Genomic DNA, 6,231 nt, shown 5'->3' on the forward strand with positions numbered 1-6,231 from the left:
CAAGGTCTCACATGACCATAAACCAAAGATGCATCGGCACCTTCCTGGTGGACCCTCTCATTCAAACATGCACATCGAATCCTGCCTCCCGACTGTCCGCTTCCCTTCTGAGTTCAAAGGCAGAGCTGTTACCTTGAAGAAACAGCCTTTGAGACGTGGGTTTTTGGGGCCTCGGCAGCAGGGCATCATGGGAAAGAAGTTCATCACAGGTCTGTCCTGGCCTCACACATCGACGGCCAGCCTCAACAGTCTGTCTTCAAAGGCTTCTCTTGGAAGGTTCTGTTGCTACTTGATTTGAGTGGCCTGTCCGGGCTGGAGAAGAGTTTATGAGCAATTGCCTAACTAGAGTGTTGCGAGGACGGAGAACCCCTGCTGAGTTCTGAACGGAAGCTTCAAATCAAAAAGAGCTGTCAGCTCACTCCTGAGCAAAGCAAAAGGCCAGTCCTTCATCATCATGGAAAACCACCAGGAGAGCCACCTGGCTCTGTCCTAGGCCTTCAATTCTCCCTGTCCTCCAAGGTGACAGGCTGTTATGACAAGGCCCACACAACTGATCTGGGAAATTCTAGGCTGATGGGACTGGCTGATGAGAAGGGTCCCCATGAGTCTGGACATTCTGCCTAGGAACATTTGCTGTGGCATAAAGATAGTTAGAAAATTATGAATGCAGCCGAAGCTGGAAGAGAAAGTCTGAGAGTGGCCGGGACAGGAGCAATGTTGAAGTTCAGGGGCCCCGACCCTCCAGGGTTCTCCTCAGGGGACAGAAAGCCACAAATCTAAGCAGGCTAGCTCCCCAGAGAAGCAGAGAGTGGGTGGCTGAACCCATGGCTACCTCAGCCGAGGTCACTGCATTCAGCGGCTCCTTATTATGCAGCAGTACAAAGTGTCTGCTCTGTGGATGCGCCGTTGTTATTTTGTTCCTTGCAACAGATGGGCTAGAGTTTCCCGCTTCTCGCCTGACATGGCTTGGCGGAAAACTGGTACAGTAAATCCTCTCGTTTCAGGTGACTGGGTGGTGGGGCTGCCACTATGAATTAATCAAGCTATCTCCAAGAAGCCCAGTGGTGAACCCAAAGTAAGCTGTGACAAGGTGTTTCTAAGAGGAACCTGGCTGGGTGTTTATTCAAAGCTAGAGAGAACTCTACCCTAACTGACGTCTGCAGCTGACGCGATACAGAAAGCCTGAAGAACAGCTGGATTCTGGTGAGGAGTGAAGATCACTGACCTTCTTCATGACCCTCTATTTTCTTAGCAAAACTTTCCTTCAGAGAGCATAGGTTAAATTCCTATTGAGAAGAGGCTCAAGCATTAAGTTTTCAGATCAAGGAGGCAGCAGTAATGAGGCTCAGTGGTGCCACACAGAGAGGTGTCAGGGCTTCAGAGGAGACACAGGTGCTGAAGGCTCCAGGGACACTTGAAAGCAGAAAAGCTTGGGGTAGAGAGAAAGAGAAAAAGGCGGGGAGGAGTTACCAGGATCAACAAAATCAGACACACACACACACACAACACCCCAAAGTCACACTCAGGTGCCTCTTCAACTTGATGTCTTTCTTCCAATGGCAAAAACAGCCATCAGTGCAACTTATATTTATGGGCAATCTTTAGACTGTTGTCTGTTGTTGATTTAAGAGAGAGGAGTCTTAACGGTTTTGAAAATGGCCCCCTTTCTGATAAAGGAGAGTGGGTTGTCAATGAAATGGGTTTGGAGTCGCAATCTCCAAAGCCTTCCTAGATGATCACAGACAAATCACCTGCCCAGAGTTGACTTCTTCAGGGCCCTCAGCTGGGCAAGGGCAGAGCACAAGAAGTCAAACCCAGAGGAGCCTTCTCTGCCATCCCTCCAGTCGGCCAGAGGACAGAGAGAGAGCTGTGGCTCTCCTGTCGATCCTGTACACCAGGGCCAGGGATGGGCACCAGAAGAAACAAGGCAGGTGAATTTGTGGCCTCATTCATATGAAATTATAGAGCTGGTGGAAATCTATTATCTCTGTACCCAACCGTCGTTACAGACAAGGAAACCCATGCAGGTGACATCATTTACCCGTGACCACACAGCCAGGTTCAAGAGCAGATCCCAGAGGTGACTGGGGCGAAGGGGGCCATAGGAACCCCCACCCCAGGATTCTCCTGAGAAAGGGGCCCTTGAAGGCACCATCAGCATCATTTACTGCAGCTGCGCCATCTAGTGGTGAGGGCCTGGGGCAGTTTGTGCCACCGCGGCAGCCCCCAGGAACACCAATCACCCAGAGAGTAAGATGATGGGCTGGCTCCAGTGCAAGCCTGGGGACGTCCAGGAGACCCCTTCATGGTATGCCCACAGTGAGCACTGGCCACCTACTCACCCTACCCCCAGTGGCCTGCCATTTTCGTCAGGGGGCTGGAGAAGTGGTTTCAGGCATTGACCTCTCTCAAGGCTAACTTACCTCACCTATCAAAACATAAAAACCGGAAAACCTGTAACACCTGTCAAGAGGATGAAGATGAGCTGCTCCCTTCAGAAGTGGAGGGGGAAGGAAGGCGCTACTGGAACTTGGGTCACCGCGTACACACAGGGGTCTGTCCCAGCCTGCCCACGGCTCGCCAGTCTTCCCAATTGTGACACCTCCTCCCACCACCCCTGGGCTCTCCAAGGCTGCCTTGCCCTGAGGCTGTGTGTGCTCTAGGCCAGAAGGAACCCGCTTTGATGACAGGCTGAGCCCCAAAGGGCTGAGGAAGATTCCTGAAGCGCCAGAAACCCTCCTCTACACTGTCAAGGAAGAGGCCTCAGAGGGAAAGCCTCCCCCAGCTGCACCACCTCAGGAAGCAGACCCCAGCTACCCCAGCGGGGAAGCCAGTCAAATCAGAGCCACCTCTGACGCCCTCTAACACATCCATCAGCAAGTACTTTGAGCCTCCCAAATGCATCTCAAACATTCTCTCTTTTTTTGTGAGGAAGATTGGCCCTGAGCTAACACCTGTGTCCATCTTCCTCTACTTTATGTGAGACGCTGCCACAGCATGGCTTGATGAGCAATGCTAGGTCTGCGCCCGGGATCCAAACCGGTAAACCCTGGGCTGCCAAAGCCAAGCGCACGAACTTAAGCACTACGCCAGTGGGCAGCCCCTCAGACATACTCTTCACTGCCACTGACGGTCTAACCAGTCCCCATCTGGGCCAGCTGGGCTCCCTGCTGCTCCTCTTGCCTCCAACAGTCCCTCCTTGACATGAGAGTCCTGGATTCAGACCACAGCTCAGCCCCTCAGTGCTTCCTCCACCCTCCTCCTTCACCCCGACTCTCCTCCTCGCCCTTCCTGCAGCCAAGCTGGCCTTCCTGTCACTAGATCCATAGCCAGCTCTCGCAGCCCAGGGCCTTTCCCGAGCTTGCTGCATGGCAGGCTCCTGCCTCGGCCCAAGCGTCCTCTCAGACCCCCTCCCTGGAGCCCCCTCATCTCACAAGCAGTATTCAAAGGCAGTGGTTTGGAAGGTGGGCTCTGGAGCCCGATTGACCAACTGGGTTCAAATCCAGACTCCACCACTTTTCCAGATGTGTGACCTTGAGCAAGTTACTTGACCTCTCTGTGCCTCAGTTTCCCTATAAGTTTGCTGTGACGACTAAATGAATTACTGTAGTCCCCTAATGCCTGGGGTATGGCAGGCACAAGATACATCGAATAAAGAAAGAAAAAATCAAGAGGAAGGGTTCTCTGTGCCGAGACCAAATTTGGGGCAGTCTGTGTGCGAACAGCCAACCCCAGTGTTTCTCCCACAGGAGAAGACTCAGTTCTTCAAAAGAAGAGGGATCTCCTAAGCACTCGTGGAGATGGTCCTCAGGGCCCAGCCAGAGTCACTGCTGCCATGGTTGCTTCCCAGGGGCCTGGACAAGCAAGAGAAAAGTCTGAACCACAGAGGACAAGGAGGAAATTCTGAATAGGAATAGAAATTAACTCAAGGGCTGCCTGCCATCAGCCAGGTGCCCAGAGAGACACCCCCTCCTCCCTTCCTTCCCCTGTGCTGAGAAGGCATGCCCAGGTTTCGGACCCACCCTGGCCTCCTTAGAGTCCTCTAAGAGAGGCCCAGAGACGCACAGATGTTGGTGTTGCCGCAGCAACTGACCTAACCTTCCTCTGTTTCTGCTCAGGTTCCTAAGAGGCACAAGGAGGAAAACGGGCAACCACTGGCTCCACGGCCCAGCCAAGGCACCCATGGAAGCCCCTTGTCCCCCTGCCTTCAGCTCCTCTGCAGGCCAGGCCATGCAGTTCTCGTCCATGCGCCCAGGTCTCCCAGGCCAATATCACAGCAGAGTCAAGGAGGCTCCAGTCAGCAACTCGGCAGCTAACTCTGATGACCCTCGTTCCTTCTGAGATAATAATAGCTCCACTTTACTGCACGGAGAGCAAGTGAAGTGCCTACAGAGGCCAGGCCCTGCACAGAGGTGAGTGACGGGGCCAGCTGGCGGCAGGCGCAATAGTGGCTCTGTGGTACACCGACAGGGGGCAGCCACCCCTCAGCTATGGCTACTTGTGGACGGCAGGCCCCAGACAACCAGAGGCTCCTGCGGGCCAGAAGTCAAATCTCCCAAGCTTTTGGTAAACTCTCCTAATATCTAAGCATTGGTGGTTATCATAATTCAGACTTCAAAAAAAATGCTGTGTGGTTGAGACATAACATGTGTCTGGGTGGGATCAGGCCTGGAGGGCAGTTTCCAACTCCATTCCAAAATGGCAGTTTTTCACAAATTAATTTTTGCTATTAATAACAGGAGCCACCATTTAGGGACTACTTTCTGAGCGTCAGGTGCTACTAGTCTGGCTTAATCCTCCAGGAACCCTGGTTCCTTCCTCACAAATCAGGAAGCGGCCTCGGCAGATGAATGATTTGCCCTCAGGGTGCAGAGGGGACAGTGGCGTACTAAGGCTGGTGCTCAGTGCTGTTTGACACCAGAACCAGGGACCTTAACTACAGGCTTATTCCCCGGCCTATTCCTCTTAGCTAGGGCTTGGCCTGCTGACCTCGCAACTCTAGACCTGTTCTTGGCGATTCCACACATTTCCATCTGCCCCTGCCCCCAGCACCCCAACTCAGATCCCTCACCTGCCCCCTCCTGCCCGCCTGCGCCTACTACTCAGATGACCCCCTGCTCCCTCTTCCCTGCACTTCACACGCTGGGCTTCTTCCTGGCGCTAATCCTACCCAGCTCTGCTGACCATAGCCAGCATGGCGACGCAGCGGCCTCCAAATCCCCCTGCCCCTCTGTCTTGCTGCCAACTGAGCTTCCATTTGGCCTGTGACATTTAAAAATATCTGCCGAGCCTTGGCATATAGAACCCAATACCCAATACCCCCAGCTGTTTAAATACCACTGCCTCATTCAGCCCACACATGTCTGCGCTTCCAGTAAAAGTGTAAGTTGACCCAGAACATGGGGCCATCCGAACCCTCTTATTCCAGCCACGCCAATCTTAACTTGGCTCCTTTGTCAAGTATATTGTCAGCTTGAGCCCATTCCTGACCCTACAAGGAGAAGACACGCATGGGCCTGGGGGGCTTTGAGCGGCAGAGCAAGGTGTGGGCCATCTGTGTGCTCGTGACCCAGGAGCACATGCCTGGCGCATGGTGTGGTGTCTGCCACAGCTGTCCCTTTCCTCTCCCTGGCTTCCGACCCCACTGGGCCCCATGGCCCTGCTATTAATATAGTGCAAAGAGGCCCAGCAGCTGGCCATGGCAAAATCTTTCCACACAGACGGTGACAACTGACATCACACTGATTTGGGCTCTGTATGTTCCAAATGTGCATTCTTTTAGAGAGAGCAAGCTGAGATTTGCCTCGTTGCTGGAAACGTGTCTGCTTTGCTTTGGGAATTGGGGAAATCTCCAATGAGCAATTTGGGGGCCTTTAAAAGGGGGCCCAAAAGATGGGTGGTGGCTTTAGGGACTCCTGGGGCTCCCAGGAACAAAGGTCTACTCTCCCAGCAAGGGTCCCCTAGGTCTGTGCAGTCTTTAACTACACAACTGTGGGGAAGAGAAGAGAATGCAGGGTCAGTGACCCCGACATGCTCTCCTCAGGGCGAAGAAGGCAGCTTTAACAGACCCCAAAACAACTCAGAAAGAGTGGCAGTGAAATGATATTATTTCTGGGATTTGCTTTAAAAGACGCCAACGAAAAGGTGGGGGTGACAGAGGGAACGAGAACGGCAGGGCTGATGGCTCTGCAGCTGTGCTCAGGCCTGGGCCTCTTCACCTTGGTGTGCCTG

The sequence above is a fragment of the Equus quagga genome, chromosome 12, assembly GCF_021613505.1.
Source record: "Equus quagga isolate Etosha38 chromosome 12, UCLA_HA_Equagga_1.0, whole genome shotgun sequence".
Lineage (NCBI taxonomy): Eukaryota > Metazoa > Chordata > Mammalia > Perissodactyla > Equidae > Equus > Equus quagga.